General features: G+C 41.3%; 1 protein-coding gene across 1 annotated transcript in view; it reads left to right on the plus strand.

The window, feature by feature from the left end:
* The window catches only part of KIAA1217 (KIAA1217 ortholog), a 692,194-nt gene that overhangs the window by 199,908 nt on the left and 471,750 nt on the right, over positions 1-20,536 (plus strand). The gene's annotated exons all lie outside the window — the stretch shown is intronic.

A 20,536-nucleotide genomic window follows, 5' to 3' on the forward strand; every position in this document is an offset into this window, starting at 1 on the left:
TTGTTATGCTCCACAAATAAGTGAGACCATATGATACTTGACTCTCTCTGCTTGACTTATTTCGCTCAGCATAATCTCTTCCAGTCCTGTCCATGTTGCTACAAAAGTTGGGTATTCATCCTTTCTGATGGAGGCATAATACTCCATCGTGTATATGGACCACCTCTTCCTTATCCATTCGTCCGTTGAAGGGCATCTTGGTTCTTTCCACAGTTTGGCGACCGTAGCCATTGCTGCAATAAACATTGGGGTACAGATGGCCCTTCTTTTCACTACATCTGTATCTTTGGGGTAAATACCCAGTAGTGCAATTGCAGGGTCATAGGGAAGTTCTTGCCATTTTAAAATCTGGTTATCAATAGGGCTACATTTGCTTTCTCAGTGTCTCCATAAAGGAACTTCAGTTACATGGTTCATTCTTCAAGGTTGCTTAAAATTTTTAAGTGAAATTATATTTAGACCAAGGTATAGAGAAATTTTATTTATGCACCAGTAGTTCCTTTAAGAAAAAAAAGAGCAGAGGATTTATTACATGCTCAGACAGTAATGATTTGAAACTGGTGAAGACATTTGTCGATAACATTTATATGAGATTTGTTTTGCTACTTTTTGAAATTATAAGGAAATTTTATTTAACTCAGATAGTCATTATTTGAATTATAGCATTTCATATTGTCTTTGTTTTAGGGAATATTTTCTTGAAATAATTTTCTCTGAAGTTTTAACAGCTTCATCTCAGAATTACAGCCGTAGCTTTTCTCTTTAGAAAGCCTCTGCTAGATTTAGTTAGCCCAGGCTTTATCTCATGCTTCTTGTTCCATTGTAAAGTCCCCATGTTCTCATACATAAAAGGGCTATTGGTGACCTTTAATTCAGAGGTGAATTTTGATTCTACAAGGCTTTGCCACATCTGTAAGCAGGTGAGGGTCATTTTCAGAACTGATAATAATTTAATAAAGTAAAAAAAATGTGTTATTCTCTACAAGGACTGCATTATTGGTTTTTTATAATTCAGAGTCAAAGGACTTTTTTATTCTGCCTGAATCACCTACATTTTCCTCCTGGAAATTGATGTCTTTCTTTTTATTTTATTTAAAGATTTTATTTATTTATTTATTTGACAGAGAGAAAGAGAGAGCACAAGCAGGGGGAGTGAAAGAGGGAGAAGCAGGCTCTCTGCTGAGCAGGGAGCCTGATGTAGGACTCGATCCCAGGACCCAGAGATCATGACCTGAGCTGAAGGCAGTCGCTTAACCAACTGGGCCACCCAGGTACCCCCGATGTCTTTCTTCACACACCTCAGGACCAGCTCTTCTTGCATGCAACCTCCTCTCTAAGATACTCACAGGCCTCCTTGACCCAGCAGAGAACCGTACATGGCCCTGAACTTTTCATTACAAGTCATTTCTTGGGTTTAGTCATGAAAGTTCCAGTTAAATGCAAATATGTTAGTAACATTTTCAGCTACCTCCATCTTGGGATAATTGGGACAACTGAATTCAAAGGGGCCATAGGACAGGTGAGTTGTAATGGGACGAGACGAAAAAACAATGATGGAAAGCACCATCTAGCACTTGCAGAGGTGAGACGTAGAGAGGAAGTGGGATTCCCTCAAAGCTGCTTGAGATGGAAGGGGCTGCTTTTGAGGGGAGTGCGCCATGCTCCTGACTTACTCGTGCAGATGCCAGAGGAAAGCAGGCCAAGATGCTGTAATAACTATAGTTCCCTGTAATTACGTAGCACACGGCTATTTTCAAAATGTTTTTATATCCATTATCTCCTCTCCTTGACACTCAGTAATCCTCTGAACCTTGTGAAGTAGAAGTTATCATTTATAAAGAAGGAAACTGGGGACCAGAAAAATAGTGCGACCGTTCCCAACCTCACACCGTTGGTGATGAATATGTGGAACCAGGATTAGATCCAAGTTTCCTGGTTCTAGGCTGGGGCTCTTTGCTAGACAGTGTTTTTCAAAAGATCCCCTAAAATGCCCATGACGTAGAGGAAATGGCCAGTGAGCACTGAGGTCTGAAAGCATAGTCTCAAGAGGCCCAAAGTAAGTGTGATGTTTTCTTGAAGTTCTTGTTTTATCCTAAAATATAGTGAAGGTTTGTGCTTCACTGTGTGGTACTGTTTTTTTCTTTGTAACGAGCAACTTCAATGATCTCAGGGCTTAAGACAGTGAGATTTCTGTTCTCACATACGTGTCTGTGGGTTAGCCATGACTGTGTAGGCTTGCTAGGATGTGCCCACTGTGTCCTGGGTTCAGTTCTGCTCCATGGATCTTCTCATTCTCCTTCAACCAGCAAGGACCCAAGACAGATCAGAGGAACAAGTGGAAAGAGGTGCTGCCTCTTAAGGCAGTTGTCACCCCCAAACTCCTTCTGAGCGCTGAACCACGTCGTACAGCTGAGCCTAAAATCTGTAGGGTAAGATGTATATTCTGTTTACTGCACTGCAAAATCACATGACAGAGGAAATGAAGAATTGCGAAAAGTAATCAGTCAACCACAGCTGTCTCTCTTGGCCACAGTTACTTATCCCCATCTGTGAAATATATTCAACTCTGCCCTACGACTCCACATGTCTTCTTGATCCCAACCGTAGACTCAAAATCCTGAATCTCATGATTGACATCTGTCCAGATGCAACTCCATAAGCTATGGAGACTTACAAACTAAAAAGACAAGTTACCTGCCCCATATGCACACTACATAATCAGTATTTAATTGTGGAAGAGGCAAAGCTTAGAAGCCAGAAATATTCGGCAGATCAAGAATGGGAGACACAAAGAAGTCACTAATTCACTGCGATTCTGAAACCCCACTGGAAAAAATGTTGCTAGGCCATATATAGGTAAGGGAGTGTTCCTTGATTTGACTGGGGGGTTCTGCTCCCTGGGAGCAGAAGATCCCCAGTACATTGCTTCCCATTGCTCTCCGCTCTACGTGCTAGAAAGTCCTTCCTTCTTGATCATCTTTCATGTCCAGGTTTGAGGAGGGTTGTGGTGAAGATGTTCTTCCTGGTGGCTGAGCAGCTTTCTCTGCCTGATTCCTGCCTGTGGACTCTTGGTTGCCCTTTAGTCTTGTTAGGGGTTCTTTTAATTAAGTCTGACAGTAGTTCTGCTGGTATAATTATCTCAAAAGCTTTGCAGTTTTCTGTGTATTTGATCCAGGCACTCTCCTGTGCCTAAGCCACACCCACCATTCTTTCTGGACATAGATCTTTCTATAGACTTGATTATAAGTCCTTTAAGCTTAATAAACTTCCAGGAGACCATACCTTTAATCTGTGTACAAACTAACTATTTTCTAGTCAAAACCTTTTGTAGGAGCCAATTTAATCCTTTCAGGTGTCTTTAAAAGGTGTGCGGACCAGAGTCTTGAGTCCGGAGTGAGTTTGCCTTGAGGGTGCATTTTAATGGCAGGGCCCTGGATCAGGTCTTTTCCTGAGGCAGCATCTTAATGGCTTCATCTTTGACTTGATAAGAAAGAGTTTCATTTTCCAACCCTGCAAGACCTCAAATCTCTGGGCTCTCTATTCTTCTGTAAATTGGCCTTTTAGGAATTCTTATCTTTCTTATCTTATCCTTACCAAAGGAGCCAGCTCATTCTAGCGATACTTTGCCTCAAAACTCTCACCCAATGCTACAAGTTATTACAGATCTTTTCTGTGTTCTGAGTTTTACCGGAGAGGACAGTCTGACCAAATGGTTTGTCAATTACAGATCAGAGGTCACAATTTTTCCATTCTCCTTGTAATGATCTCCTTATTTCCTGTCCCCTGATCTCATATAGCCAATGCTATGATATTTGTTACTAGCATTCTACTTTTAGCTACCAATTTCTGTATTATCAGTGTTTGCCACGTAACAAACAAAATCAAAAATCTCAAGGGGTGGGCGCCTGGGTGGCTCAGTGGGTTAAGCCTCTGCCTTCAGCTCAGGTCATGGTCTCAGGTCCTGGGATCAAGTCCCACATTGGGTTCTTTGCTCAGCGGAGAGCCTGCTCCCCGCCACCCCCCCTCCCCCGCCTACTTGTGATTTCTCTCTCTGTGTGTCAAATAAATAAATAAAATCTTTTAAAAAATCAAAATCTCAAGGGGTAAAACAGCAACTATTTTTCTTCCTTATGGCTCTCCAGTTTTGCCTGGTATGGCTCCTGGCTGTAGGTTGGGTTCAAGCTGACTACACAGGTCTCCTCATTTCCTTTGGACCATGGGGCAGAAAGAGGGGAAGAATTGAGACAGTCCAATGTATCATGCATTTCATGAAGTATCTTTGTTTTAATGCAGTTATTAAAATATTGTTATCCTGGGGCGCCTGGGTGGCTCAGTGGGTTAAAGCCTCTGCCTTCGGCTCAGGTCATGATCCCAGCGTCCTGGGATCGAGCCCCGCATCGGGCTCTCTGCTCCGCAGGGAGCCGGCTTCCTCCTCTCTCTCTGCTTGCCTCTCTGCCTACTTGTGATTTCTCTGTCAAATAAATAAAATATTAAAAAATATATATATATTGTTATCCTTGGGCGCCTGGGTGGCTCAATGGGTTAAAGCCTCTGCCTTCGGCTCGGGTCGTGATCCCAGGGTCCTGGGATCGAACCCCATGTTGGGCTCTCTTCTCAGCAGGGAGCCTGTTTCCCCTCCTCTCTCTCTGCCTGCCTCTCTGCCTACTTGTGATCTCTCTCTGTCAAATAAATAAATAAAATCTTTAAAAAATATATTGTTATCCTGAAGACTTCATGTAAAATCAATATTCTAGGATTATTCCTTCCACTTATTATAGCTTTAAAAACTCCTAACACTCTACCAAGTGCCTCTCAGAGGTACATGTTGTCCAATTTGGAAAGCAGAGCTTCAAAAACACTGTGCCTCAAGCGTTGGAAGATACAATGGTCTGATAAGGTTATTCTGATTCTATGGCAGGGGATGGAGCCGAGGCTTGTGAAGGACACTAATGCTGTGTTCAGTTCATGATTTTGCCTTAAGCTGGTCTGAGTCAAATGATGTCACTTCTGAAATGTGGCCTCGCATGTTCCCTATCTTCTAGCAACAAAACTACAAGAAAGACAAAATGAATGCAAGAGAAAGTCTTCCTTTGAAAACATCTAGCTTGTTGCCTACATGTACTAGAAAAAGAACAATACAAACCATGTCTTTTTTTACTCTTTCATCCAACTGATGTCTTTGACATATCTATTAAATGTCAGATAATGATCCTTGTGGCTAATGATATGATTATACAATGGTTAACAAAGTGTAGGCTAGGGCGCCTGGGTGGCTCAGTCGGTTAAGCGTCTGCCGTCAGCGGGGGTCATGATCCTAGGGTCCTGGCATCAGGTCTTGCATTGGGCTTTCTGCCCACTGGGGAGCCTGCTTCTCCCTCTACCTGCTGCGCTCTTTCTGACAAATAAATAAAATCTCTAAAAAAAAAACCACAAAAAACTGTGGGCTAGGGACCCTGGGTGTCCTGAGAAATTTCCAGGCAGTCTTCAAGAGCTATTTCCATGACAATACTAGAAAGTTACTTGTATTTTTTGGTCTTGTATTTAGTATCTTAATAGAAGATAGAGAAGCTATTGCCTGTTAAACTAGACATTTAATAATATTTTTGAAAATGTAAAACAATACCACTTTTGTCACTATTTTTTTTTTTTAATTTTTGACGTGATCTCCATGCCCAAAGTGGGGCTCAAACCCACAGCCCTGAGGGGAAGAATCACATGCTCTACCATCTGAGCTAGCCGGGCATTCCACGATTTTTTGTTTTATTTTGGAAAAATGCAGTCATTTTTCCTAAGAAATATTATATTTATGTTAATATGTAAGATTTTATTATTGTTACTTTCAAATAAATTAGTAAGTTAGCACCATAAAGTGTTCGCAATTTTAATTTTCCTTACGGTGAATATTGATAGATAAACAGAAGTTCCCATTCGTATCATCAAAGAGTCTTAAGTCTGTACAGGATCGCGAGACCATTTACCACCAGTAAATGAAAGCATCATGGCTCCTTCCCGTTTGGAGCTTGTACCGAATTTTCTGCCGAGCGCCCAGCAACACTTACTCCCTCTATGCACCACCTACTATCACAGCGGCCGGAAACCTGAGAGCTCATTTCCTAGAACCCCTTGCCAGGACGGTCCAGATTAGATTCTGCCAATGAGATGCATTCTCACAAAATTTGGAAACTAGGAGCCAAATCCTTACTCCATGGGCAGGTGTCCAGGCTGCAGCAGATGTGAGATTTTTCAGCAGTTCTGGGTATTGCTGTAATCACTGGTTTTAGTTATTCCTGCAGCTCTGATTATCACCAGTAGTTTGAGAAACTTCCCCGACTTTCTGGAAGCTAGTGGCAAACTTCAGTTGTTCTCCTTCTACATTTTTGACATTTTTCTAACCATGAAATTCCCTTATTTATGTCCCTTTCTGCTCAGAACACCTGGAGAGATTTTTGTCTTCCCGAACCAGTTTACTTTGTAGTTAGAAAGTCAAACAAAGACCGAATTAACAAATAAATTACAAAAGACATACAGACTGTGATAAATACCATAAGAGAAATAGATGATTGCGGTAATATAGACTAAGAATACAGGCTTTTCCTTAGGTTACAAAATGTATACGCGAGAACTGTATAATCTTTTATTTATGTTGGTGATTACATGCCTTTATTTTCTAAGAAGGCATGCAGTTTTTTTTTTTAAAGTTTCCGTGTATGAGGAAATAAAATCATAAAATTATATTGGAAAAATGACATTGACTACAAGAAATTAATACCAGTGTTCCTTGTCACAATGATTTGTGAATGTGTTACAGAATTTTACGGGTTTTACCATATGGAAATGTTTTACACAGAAATTCTTAGGAACATAATTTAGCATCTTGTTACATAATAGCTTGATATAAAACATTGATTTGCTGATGTGATTAATGAAAAGCAAAATTTCCATTAATTTTTATTTTTATCTCTGAAAAATATTCTACTTCATTAACTCTTTTAGAAGTATCAGCACACTCTAAGTCTTATGAAACAGAACTCCTAATGACTGGGGCAGAAACCTTAGGTTGCAGCAGTGAAATATATCCTACCTCAGGCCTGCAGAAATGAGCAGTACTCACCATCAGTAATCCTTTAATTAAAATATTTTACCAAAGTTGTAAAGAAGACATGAAAGTCGTAGTTGTATTCATCAGATAAAATGATTGCGCGCGTGTGTGGGTGTGTGCGTGTGTGTTAGAACTATATAATCTTTTCATTTACGTTGGTGATTACATGCCTTTATTTTCTAAGCAGGCATGCAGTTTTTTTTTAAAGTTTCAGTGTAGGAGGAAATAAAATCATAAAATTATATTGGAAAAATGACATTGACTACAAGAAATTAATACCAGTGTTCCTTGTCACAATGATTTGTGAATGTGTTACAGAATTTTACGGGTTTTACCATATGGAAATGTTTTACACAGAAATTCTTAGGAACATAATTTGGAATCTTGTTACATAATAGCGTGATAAAAAAAACATTGATTTGCTATTTGTAAAGTTGTAAAGAAGTTGTAAAGAAGACATGAAAGTCGTAGTTGTATTCATCAGATAAAATGATTGTGCACGTGTGTGGGTGTGTGCGTGTGTGTTAGAACCGGATTTCTCTGAGACTTATTAAAGCTGAGTTTTAAGGTCTTTAAGACCCAAAAGAATGTGACACAGAGGTTCACACATTTGTCATTACAAAGAGCAATAGGAGTCAAATACCAAACCAGTTCATTTTCCAGATTTCAAAATTTGATAAGGACAGTGACTTGACTGATCCAGAACGCAGCTACTGCCTTGACTCTAGAGCAGTTAATGGAGCCCAAGACCCATTGGCCACAGACAATTCCCAGAGCTCAAGTCTCTGGAATTGTTCTTACAAAAACAATAGATCTTTGCATCTTTTCCGGAATATAAAATTTACTACGATGTTGTAAGTACTTTTGAATAACTCTACATTCTTTCTCCTAGATGATTGCAAGTTCTTCCCATCCCAATCTCACCCCTCAAGAGAGCATCTCCCCTACTTGCGAGTTCTAGAGGAAACGGTGTTTAAAGAAAGTGAAGATGAAACTTTGAAGTGTTTTACTTACATGTTTAATTAGAGATTCTTATTTAGGAATGCCATAGTAGATGGAAAGCTGGTATCAGATCTACCTTCACGTAACTGTAATTTACTAAGCAAGTAACTCATACCAGTTTGTCTTATTGACCTAAGAAGACAGTGCTAGGTTTCAGGGAAATTTAATTCTGTTGTACACACAAGAACCCGCCAGTTACTCAAGCTTCTTGAGCCTTAGCTGCTGAATCTGCTCCTGCTGCTGCTTTTTTTTTTTTTTTAAATTTTATTTATTCATTTGAGAGAGAGTGAAAGTGGGAGAGGTCCCAGAGGGTGACAGAGAGGGGTCACAGAGGCTCCCCGCTGAGTGGAGAGCCCAACATGGGGTTCAATCCCAGGACCCTGAAATCATGACCTGAGCTGAAGGCAGATGTTTAGCCAACGGGGCTACCCAGGTGCCTTGAGTCTCAGTTCCTTAATCAACAAGACAAGGATGTCATACCTAACAGCTAGGACTGTAGCAGGGGCTTACCCAGCAATGAATGGTGCATGCCTTGATCAGTACTGGCATATATGTAAAAATAGTAATTCCTTCACACATTCATCTTAGGCATAGGCCCTGAAAGTAAGTTGATTCTATGTCCCCCTTCTCATTCTGTCATATATAATGAGGTTTAGAAGTACTGAGGAGTTGGGCAAGTTGCAAATTTATTTACTGGTATTAATTCATTGGTTATGAGCAATACAAAAAGGAGAGAAGAGCTGTTTGATTAAACGTATTGTGTCCTAACCTCAAAAGTGAATCATGGCACATATTTCCCAACTAAGCAGGTTCTATAAAAAGCACCACACGGGCGCCTGAGTGGCTCAGTGGGTTAAAGCCACTGCCTTCAGCTCAGGTCATGATCCCAGGGTCCTGGGATCGAGCCCCGCATCGGGCTCTCTGCTCAGCAGGGAGCTTGCTTCCTCCTCTCTCTCTCTGCCTGCCTCTCTGCCTACTTGAAATCTCTGTCTGTCAAGTAAATAAATAAAATATTTAAAAAAAAATAAAAAAAAATAAAAAGCACCACACAAGTCAAGGGATTGGATTTTCCTCTTTTTATTTTTAAATTCTGCTTAAATCTTTCCCTGGTCACCTTTTTTTTTTTAAAAAACCCTTAAAAATCATTTTTCTTTCTTTCCAGTAAATATTCATATAATATCTTTCACCATTATTAATAACCTTTTTTAAAAATGAGGTGGTCTTTTTGTTTATATCCAAACCACATTCTTTTCTTTGGTTTCTGTGGGCACCTTTCTCCTCTTCTAATGATGAGTCATATCTGTGGGTGCTGGAAAAAGAAGAGGCTACCTAAAATATATTTGAGAAAAGCCCATATTTTACTTGTTTCTGAGTTTTCTTTTTTCCCACGGGAAGCACATTTGTTTAAAGTACTGCTAGCTTGGTAAGAATGAAGTCGCTCAAGGAAGAACACAGAGGCACGACAAATGAAACATTAAATCAAATGTTTTAACTATTTTTAAATTGTTGCCGCATAACTTTTTTACAAGAGGTTCTGACCAATGGATAGGATGACTGCTTTTTTTTTTTTTTTTTTAAACCTGGTGCCTTGGATGTTAATGGGTGTTAAGTGGGTGTTAATCAGTTTATTAACTGGTGCATGGAGTGAAAGCCAGAGAAGAAAGAAGGGGCCCTAGGGAAACAAAGTAGGTTGTAAGGGTGTAGGAAAGGGTATTATAAAAGTAGAAAGAATCTTGGAGAATGACCTAATACTCCACAAATCCCTTGCAGGTAGGGGAGATATAATGACAATAACACTGAGACCTGTCCCTGAAAATTCAAGAGTTGCCTAGGACTCCATTTGCACATGAAAAGCCAAGTGAGACATGGAAGCCTTCTCTCTGCTTAAATTAGGGTCAGAAGCAGAATTACCAAGTTGTGCTGTCTGTGTCGATGGGGTTGTCAGACTACTTGGGAATTTTCCTAATTTCTAGCAAAAGTTGTGCGTTGAGAACCCAGCGTGCGTCTACAAGAAAGTGAAGGTCAGGCCCTGCATGCCTGCAGCTCTCTGAACAGATTCTATCTAGCACCACATCCAGCTCCGTTTTGTGCTGAAAAACTACCTTCCTGCCATCACATTTACGTGGGCTTCTCTTGTTTTCCCCATAGTCTGCAATCTGTTCTCTAGGCGTCCACGAGATGCATGGTTCCAGGTTCGGTGTTTAATGGGGATATCAAAGTACACAGTAAGGTGCTTTAGGAACTTACCATTTAATTACTTGGGAAATAAAGAGTTGGGTGGAAAAGCGGTGGGGGGGGGGGTGGTGGTGGTAGAGATCACGTGCCTGCATGTGTGGGAAGATCCGATTCAGCAGAGGGGATGATGTCATACACTGCCCTGCATTTGAGCTGGACCGGAAACGTGGATAGGTTCCAGATGTGTGGAGAAGACCAGGAACTGCATTTTAGGGAAGGAACCGCATGCGTACCCACTTAAAGTTTATTAAAAAAAAAAAATCACATATATCAGGATCAGGAAGGAAAATAATCTGTTGGGGGAGTAGGGATTCATGATGAGGAATTGTTAGATAGATCTGTTTTACGGGGCTTGAATACCAACGTGAAGCACTTTGTATTTCTCTCCTTAAATACAGCAGTCCTGCCCATCACAAGCCTATTAGGAGAAACCTATCCACATGGTGGAAAGTAGAGAAGATAAATTGCCTTGTGATCTGTTAACATATGACACGAACCAAGTTGCCTGATTTCCCCCAAACCTGATTTTATGAGCTGGTAAAAATTCTTTTCTGACTCTGCAACAAGATCGTAACATTGAGAGAGATGAGTGCTAGTGTTTTGTATTGTTCCCCTCATGTGAATTTATAAGTCTTCATTGTTATTTCATTGTGGAAATTGTTGCGGCAAATACGTATTCAGAAGTATGTTCAAAAAGCAAACGCTTACGAAGGGAAGAAACTAAAAATGTAGTGGGTCTGACAAAACAACAGAGAAATAGAAATGAAGAGGCCTGAACCTCCTGTATGCATGTCAGTATTTTGTGTGACGGACCAGAAGGAGACACGACACCTTGCCTACCCCTTAGCCACCTCTTGAAGGTCAACATGAGACCTGAGAAAAACAGGAAAATGATGAAAACTGACAAAGGAAGGGAACGGAAGGAAGTCCTTTGGAAGACACTCACAGCCTGATCTGAGGTTGAGAAGCCACCAGGATAAGGGACGGTCCACATGAGATATGTTTATGCAGCAGATGACAAAGGTCAAGGGAACCCAGTTCCATCATTCTTTCTTGGAGGCTCTCATGCAGAGATGAGAGGGAGCATGTCTGAGTTCATGGTCTGGAAGGAGTCTTTGATATCAGGGTGTGAGTTGTCATGGGCTTCCATCATGGGGAACCCCCACTGGGCTGGTGTCCCCGTTGGTACCTCCGGATGGACCAGAAGACCCTGTTTGGGGGCCATACAGGTTGTCCTACTCCAGGGAGCTTATAACTCCAGAAGTGACACCTGTGGAAAGGCAAATCCACTTAACCAGCCAGACCAACTGAATCCACACTGCTGGACACCAGGATCTGGACTGCCACAGCCTGGTCCACTCCACCCTGCTTTGTGTGTGTGCCGTCTAAGAGCCACTTGTAGTCTGTCCCCCTCATGGATTCTGAAAGCTTCATTTTCATCCCCACCTGTGTAAGTTGGCTGAATAGCAAGCCTCATGGCTTTTTCTCTTCTCTTGTCCTGAGCGGTATCCCCAGCCTCGTCATCTTGGCTAGAAGCACTTAACACCTTTGGGAACTCCTTGTAAATCTCTGGTTACTGGGTAGCTATCCGGCCCTTTCAGCATCTTGGGGTTCAAGTGTTTGGCTATTAGGCAGCTTTTTCTAAAGAGATGCTGGATGGAGGAGAGTCGTCTGAGTTTACTTGGGTTTCAGCCAAGGCTTCTAGGCATTCAGAAGACCAAAGGAATGATCTTGAGGTTGAAAACCCTCCTGCTTTTCTCCATCTGGTGGATGGGGACATACATCGAGTGTAGCAACTGTCCCAGCTCATGAGCAGATCTAGGGAGACTTACAGGGAAAAGGAGTCATGTGAGTGACATAACCAGCCCCCCTTTGGACTAATCTAGTAATGAGTGTGTTGTATTCCCAACCCAACCTGGCCTAGACGAACCCTCACCTTGAAAGCACTTTTTTGATTTCTGAACCACAAGTTCATGACTGCTGAAGCTAAACCTGACTTCAGTGGTCTTTCGGCTGCCATGTCATAGCTGGGATGGGAGCGTGGCTATGTGGGAGTCTGAAAAAGGAGGTCTCAGGATGACTGATGATAGGAAACTCTTTTTGTGTTGATTTTCAGACCTAGGACAGTCCCACTGCCCGACACTATCTCACACATGGGCTATTGGGTTACTGGGTTCTCCATTGGAGTCCTGACATCCCCCTCATGAGCAGTTTTGCCTTCCTCCCTGCTACCCAGGGCAAGCTCCACAGAATGGAACAGAGGCAATATATGAAAGTCGAGGAGGGGCCTGAGATTAAATTTATAAATCTAAGCTCAGAAGTCTTTCCTGGAGGTGTTGCTATGGAAGCCAAAGAGAATGTCCAAGATTGATGAAGTTTCTGAGCACAGCTGAGCGTGACACCACCAGGGGGCAGTATGAAGCTATGTCCATTACCCATTGTTCCAGACTTGACCCAAGTCCAATTCAACCTTCCTGTCCCTGTACAGGAACTTCACGGAAAGCCCTTAGGTGGCATTTAAACTTTACAGCTGTGGAAATGTTTAGTAGATCTGACAGCATCATTAAGAGGAGGTTGGATTTTTCCCTTAAAACCAATACCAAATTCAGTTTTACTGGAAGTACGTTGCCATTCATTTTCTCATCTGAAATGTCCATTTTTCACTGGTTTCGCTGTCTGAAATAAGAATGCATTATTTAAAATTACGTAAGTCCCCGCCCTAAGCTGTAAAACAGAAGACTTGTTTTCCTGTGTCTTGTAAAGCTTTGCCTCCAATCCATGTTATTAAAATTGAAAAGTATACACGGGCAGCATGATAGACCAGAGACGATTCACATGCAGAGTAATTTTTGTTCGGCTCTCGCCCTATGTCAAGCATTGTCCTGAGAATGGCATAGCTCTTGCCCTCAAAGAGCTTATGGTCTCCCGGGGATCAGAAAAAATAACAGAAGGGCCAGTTCCCTAGCACTCGGTTAGCTTTTAGGGAATAACTGGTCAATTTGCAAAGTGGAAAGAAGAAACAATAGAATCATTTCTGGAACCATTAAAGCTTAAAGAATCTGACAAGTTCATAATCTCTAATTTGGGGGTAATATCCGTCAAATGCCAAATGTATATTATATTTTGTAATAATGTATTTCATATATATTGTACGTAAATGTATGTACATACATGCTAAACCATTATATATATAATATATATACATATATACATATATACGGGTGTATATATATATACCAAATTATGATAATTGGCTTCCTCCTTACTAAGAGAGCATTTTTCTTCTTTCCTACAATTTTCATTGCTTCCCAAGCGATGTTTTCTTAGGGCAGTTTGATGCATGGGAATAGACACCAGTTGAGTTGATAATCCAGTAACTATCTCATAAAAGCACTGAGGAGTTTGGAAGAACATGGAGTTTTGGGATTGAAACAGCAACAAAATAATGTGACATTACGAACCAGGTGCTACATTCTTGACTAATGTGTCTTGATTCTAATTAGTTAAACAGCAAAATGGAGCCTTTCCTTTTTGGCAAGGTTAAGTGTATGGTTGAGTGCGCTCAGCACAGGTTAGGGATTTATAAACTCTTAATCCTGGTCCCAGGATTAAGGATTAATAAATCCCTATTATTGACTTTGGGAAAGTCATTTAACCTCTTGTTTCTTATTTCTCTGGAGTAAAATGGAAGTAATAAAATGTCCCTTCTCACTGGGATGCTTCGATGAATGTCACAAATGATGAAAATATGCTTTGCAAATTCAATTGGTATCACAATGCTGGTGTGAACCCTTAGCAAAGGGGCATGTTTCTGGTTTCACAGAGAAAGAACCCCTCGGTTTCCCTCTTTGGATCACCCTCCACCTTTGAATACGTCCAAAAGGTCATCCAGCTCTTCTTGCCTTTATGTGAAGCAGACACAGTCATCTCAAAGACATTCAGAAAGCGTCTTACCATTACGTTCTTCGGGAAGCAAGGACTGCTGAAGTCAAATTATTAGAGTTTTGCTTACACCCCCCTCTTGCCTCAGGAGGATGGGGAAGGTATAGGGTTTGGGGAATGTAGGAACAAAGTGGCTTTATTATGTAAGAAGGAGATGATTTCTTTCTGGGAGAAAGAGAGCATTGGCTAAAACCTCTTGCAAGGGGTTTTTCCTCAGTTGAGAGCATGAAAGCAGGAACGAGACAATTTTTCTTTTTTACCATATACCCAGCAGCTGGCACAAAGTAGCCATGCAATGATTTGTTAAAGGAAAAGTGGAGGGAAAAAAATCAGCTTGTTCACCTGACGTGCTAACAGTCACACCAGAGTGCTTAGAAGCTTCATTTTCTAGGAAGATCTAAGTAATAAAGTAATCACGAAATAATGGAAAGTAATAGTAATCAATTTTATCTCAATTTACATGTAAAATAAAAGTTTAATAATTAAAGAAATGAATTTTAACTTTTATCTCTGTTGGTTCCTTGGATTTTTTTTTTTTTTTTTATCAATTAAGTTTCTCTATAAGCCTGAATGCCCAGAACACACAAAAGTAAAGAGAGATGCTGGTTTAAACTTACATTGTGGAATTTCCAACTAAACCTAAGTTGCTCACATGGAAAAATGTAATTTTGGTTAGATGGACTTTATTCCTGTTTACTCCTAAGCATCGCAAATATTTCAAAATGTAAAGGTATAAAGAATAGATACAAATGCCTTTCAAACCTACTGTTATTTTGTAGAAAGAAGCTCAGTATTACTTGAGAACTGAAAACCAGGGTAGCTCAGTGGTCCAAGCTCTTCCAAATCTGGAAGGATTCCCTAGGCTCACCTACAGATGGTTTGTAGTGGGATTTCAACAGTATTTTTCTTTCAGTGCTCTGGTAGGAAGAAGCAGTCACATTTCGTGATTTTCTACCAACTTAACAGAAAGTTCTAGCAGGAAAGAAGGAAGGAAGTTGGTATTCTTTCAGGAGACGAGTTCTGTTCTCTCAGAGTACATGTCCCCAAAAAGCTATTGTGGAAGGGAATAGCGATTACTGCTTAGAAGAATATGTAGGTTTAAAGCCATGTCCCCCCCCCCCCCCAAAAAAAGCATTGTTGTTTTGTTTTGTTTTTTACATGACTTGGATCCATATTCAATAAAGAGCTTTGCTAATCATTTTTCCTAATTACTTTGGCTAACTCATATTTGATGAAAAAAATATATTGTGAAAACTGCAATGAAGTATAAGTTGCTCTCCCATGTAATTAGTTTGTTCTCAGAGCTCATTTTTATTATGAAAATAATTTGTGGTGGTGGTTTATAAGGGAGAGGCTCAAGCTGGAAGGCTTTGGGATAATATTTCCTCCATGAAACTTTCTCTACCATGACAATTCATTTTATTCCTTGGAAGTCAAACATATATTTTACATCTAATTCCTGATATACAGACAAAACAAGCCCAGGCCCTCGACTGCCTGACGGCATTTCTGGGGCATTCTTTCATGGAGGGAAGGAAGGGCTTCAAGCATCTGTGGCCATGGGTTTCCTTGCAGAGAATCTGCTTCTGGGGCCCTGCTTCTCTTTCCTGCCTCTCTCTTCCTCCCCCTGCAGATTTGGTTGCATGGGAGGTACAGATCCTAGTGGAAGAGGGGAGGAGGGGAAAATCATGCCCAGATATTCCTGGAGTGACTGCCCTCTGGGGACAGTGGTTCATGGTTCATTGACTGGTGTGCTTCATGGTTCCCTGAAGCCAAGAGGAAAAGAGAGGGGGCGCTTTCATATTCTTTTCTAAAATCAGTCTCTCTGCCAGTCCTCTGGATCCTACCCATATCAGCCCCCAGGAACTTTCTCTCAACTATTTTTCAATTTTATCCTCTATTTGGCTCTTTCTCCTTTGCCTCCAAACATGATGAGTAAGTTCATTTGTATCAAAAAAAAAAAAAAAGGACTTAACCTTACCAAAGTCTTCAAACAAATGTTCTTTCCCTGGTGCTTTTCTTTCTTTGTGACCCACTCCCTGGCTTTTATGTACTTTGCTGTTGGGCCCTCTCCTATAATACCTTTATTTCTAAAATGTTAACTCGGTAAAAATCGGCTTGAATTCTGTACAGCAGAGAGTTCCCAAGTATTTCAGAGGCCTCGGATTTTGGACAGCTCCCCCCGCCGCTCAACCCCTCCCTCCTGATTCATTACAGAAGGGAAAATGTATTAGAATACCCCGGCTAATAAAAATTCCACGTGCCCTCTGCTGATTGATTAAGGCTACTATAGATTTCATAACACTGCTGTAAGCACGTTTAATATATTGTAATAATTTCTAGCATTTTTAAGTACAACTCAGAAAAGCATTCCCTTATACAGTTGGCATCAGGCACTGAGGAATACAGCTTGCGTGTTGGAGGGGATGATGTCATTTTCTTCAGCTCTGGCTCTCTCCCGTGCTTCACATGAAACCAGCAATAACTAGCAAAGGATTTACATGCTTATTTAATAGCAGCTAAATTAGAAAGACCTCCCGACCTTTATACTCTTCTAGTGGTATTTCTTTAACTCTGAATATCATCCACTATTTCATAGTTAGGAGAAATCTCATTTTATTTTTTTTTTTTAAGATTTTATTTATTTATTTGAGAGAGAGGGAGAGAGAGTGTGTGTGTGTGAGAGCATGAGAGGGGAGAAGGTCAGAGGGAGAAGCAGACTCCCCATGGAGCCGGGAGCCAGATGCGGGACTCAATCCCAGGACTCTGGGATCGTAACCCAAGCCGAAGGCAGTCGCTTAACCAACTGAGCCACCCTGGCGCCCAGAAATCTCCTTTTATGTTCTTGTATTCTGTCAAGTTAGGCAGCCAGTTTGGATTTCCGAAATGAGGAAATTTGAGTGGTAGCCAGTGGACCAGAGGGAGAAATTCTGTTGCAAAAAAGAGGCAAGTTTCACAATTGCTTTTCTCATGAAAGACGGTATTGGCATAGGATGACCAAGGATTAGCGTGCCATTTGGCAACACAGGGTGTTTTCCACAATTCTGCCACTAATAGGAATTTGCAAGAGTCAAACAACCAAATTTCACTCAATCCGACTTAGTAGTTTTTATATTCATCTTGTCTCAAAATCTTTAAATTTTGAAATACTTGGAACTCAGCTGGTTTGAAGTTACTGTTCACCTAAGTAAAATCTCTCTTCCCAGATCTTACAAACTAGGCAGGAATATTCAAAATATTTCAGAGGCCTTTGAATCTTACTTGAAGATGAGATTTTTTTCAAGGAGCACCAAGTACCTTCAGTGCATTCATTTCCTCTTTTAACAACCAAATGATTGTGAATCTTCTTACTCATTCATTACAAGAAAATATTAAAGGCTGCTACTTGGCCATATTTAATAGTGCAGCTGAAGTTACCTTGTGTACAAGTAATAAACTATATCTCTTTAGGGACACCTGGGTGGCTTAGTCGGTTAAACATCTGACTCTTGATTTTGACTCAGGTCGTGATCTCAGGGTCCTGAGATCGAGCCCCATGTTGGACTCCATGCCCAGCGGGGAGTCTTGCTTGAGATTCTCTCTCCCTCTCTCCCCCTCTGCCCCTCCCTTTCTTAAAAAAACAAGTTCCAGATGGCTGCACACAAAACTAATGAACGTGGTTCCCTGTTTAAAAATATATATATATGTATATGTATATATCTTTCATATATATATATGAAATATGCTATAATACACTTTTTAAAAATATTTATTTGACAGAGAGAAATCACAACTAGGCAGAGAGGCAGGCAGAGAGAGAGGAGGAAGCAGGCTCCCCGCAGAGCAGAGAGCCCAATGTGGGGCTCGATCGCAGGACCCTGGGATCATGACCTGAGCCGAAGGCAGAGGCTTTAACCCACTGAGCCACCCAGGTGCCCCGCTATAATACACTTTTTAATTACCTTACCCAATTAGTCTGAATTCACCACATCTGACCCTAGAGAACTTTTCTAGAAAGATATCTAAGCAATGGATTATTATTATTATTATTATTATTACTTCCCCACGATCCCCAGTGACCAGCAAATAATTCAGGATGTATGTTCCTGTGCTGTTACAATATCTACGTGGTTTACACACAATTTGCATGCCTTCTAATCTATAATGCTTTCATATGACCCTTCTTCCCTTTCATATGTAGTGGCATGAATAGGAAGGGGGAGGAAGAATGAAATGGCAGCCACTGGGGCAAAGCATTTGGGAAGGAGGAGCAGAAAAGACTAATACAAATGTTTGGAATTGGGCAGATCCTGAGGGAAGGTAGGGCTGCAAGCCTTGGAGCCAGGGGTGACCGCGAAGCTGGTGTGATGTCATGGGAGCCAGATTGGGTGGTTGGATGACAAGACCTAAGAAAAATGGAGAGCCTGGCAATTTTTGTTCCCAATAGTAAATGTATTCACACAGAATTGCCAACTATGACAAATACAGAAACAGTAGCCATTGAGAGAAGGAAAGGGCTATGGAGTTAGCCCTTATGTGGGCTGGAGTTAGTTATAGAGTTAGCCTCATGTGGGCTTGAGATTAGGCTCTGCCATTTACGATTTGCTTTTGGGATAACTTACTTAACGTCTGTAAGCCTCCATGTGCTCAGGTGTGGAATGAGGCTGATGATGCCTCCTTGCTCTTAGGGTTTGATGGTCTCATGAGCTAATGTGTGGGAGCAGTGCTTGGCACTCAGTAAACTAGTTCTTGTCTTTATTGTAATAAAGCAGTCACATAGCTGCATTAAAAATGCTTTATTTGGTAAAACAATCACTCCTTGGCCTGGTCCATGGTTTACATACGTGGAAGGATCTTGGATTTTGAAGTCAGACTGACCCAAGTTCACATCCTTGGTCCACTACCCAATCAGAATATAATTTTTATTTATTTATTTAAGATTTTATTTATGTATTTGACAGACAGATTACAGGTAGGCAGAGAGGCAGGCAGAGAGGGGAGGAAGCAGGCTCCCTGCAGAGCAGAGAGCCCGATGTGGGGCTTGATCCCAGGACCCTGAGATCATGACCTGAGCTGAAGGCAGGGGCTTTAACCCACTGAACCACCCAGGCGCCCCCAGAATATAATTTTTAATGTGGACACTCTTACTCCTTGTGAGAATAGAGGATCCATTCTGTCTTTCTCAGATAGTTGTTACCAGGATTAAAAGTGATACTGGTGGGCTTAGTAGGATTCTTTATTAAAGGTAGTTGGCATAGTGATTTTCAATTCTCAGCATTTCAGAATTTTTGTCATTCAGTGGCTAACAGAGCCTAGTGTGGTAAGTGGGGCAAGTATCGAAAGGAAGAACCCAGACTAAGTAAGGATGTCCACACAGCGTCATGATAAAGTGGTAGCAGATTCAGCATTAAGAACCTGGAATGTCAACCAGCAGAGTTGGAAGACTAGTCTCCGTTATATCAGTATTTATAACGACTTGAGCTCAACACAGGAACTAATCTAAATGGTACGGACAGAGGCAATATTTTAAAAGCTTATAACACGGCTATTTCCGGGTCAAAACTCAACGTTTCTGAGCTATTTTAATTGTGGCATAGTTCAACTCTAAATAACACAGCTCTTTTAGCGTCAACACTACATCTGTCCGTGACACGTTTTCATTGTGTTCAATGACTTTTCTCGTAGTTTCATCCCTGATTTTCTTTCCACGTAGAAATGCGTTTCTCTGGATCGTAACAAGGATTGATACGAACCGATTTCCATTTGGGGAAATGTTCTACAAAGTCGTACTCTCCCGTGTGCACTCATTTCACGGACATCAACTAAACTCAGCACAGCTTCTGGAAGCGTAGGGATCTGTTGACTGCAGGGGAAGAGTGCAATGTCAAGTTTGATTTTCTGGGGCTCCTCTGTGATCCTGGAATAGTCCTTCAGAGAAGAGGTGCCTCTTGGGCTTGGCCATGATTTCAAAATCTCTGTGTAGGGCAACTCGTGTTCTTTGTCGGAGTACTCACCCTACCCCCTCACCACCACCACCCCACACCCTCCCGCAGTCCCCTGGCTGTTTACCCCTGGGCTCAGCAGGACTAATGGAATCCACGCATCTCTGCCGGTAGGCTCTTACGAGAATACAGCATTCACGCCTGACCGTCACCCCCCAACAAAGGAAGCAGAGAGGCGAATCAGAGATGGTTCTGCCTTTCATGCAGCCACTCTGATTCTCAGTTGGCTTTTGCCGATTATCTCCTACCCCCGACTACGTACACGTGCTCTTATTTT

This window comes from Meles meles, chromosome 7, assembly GCF_922984935.1.
Source record: "Meles meles chromosome 7, mMelMel3.1 paternal haplotype, whole genome shotgun sequence".
Taxonomy (NCBI): Eukaryota; Metazoa; Chordata; class Mammalia; order Carnivora; family Mustelidae; genus Meles; species Meles meles.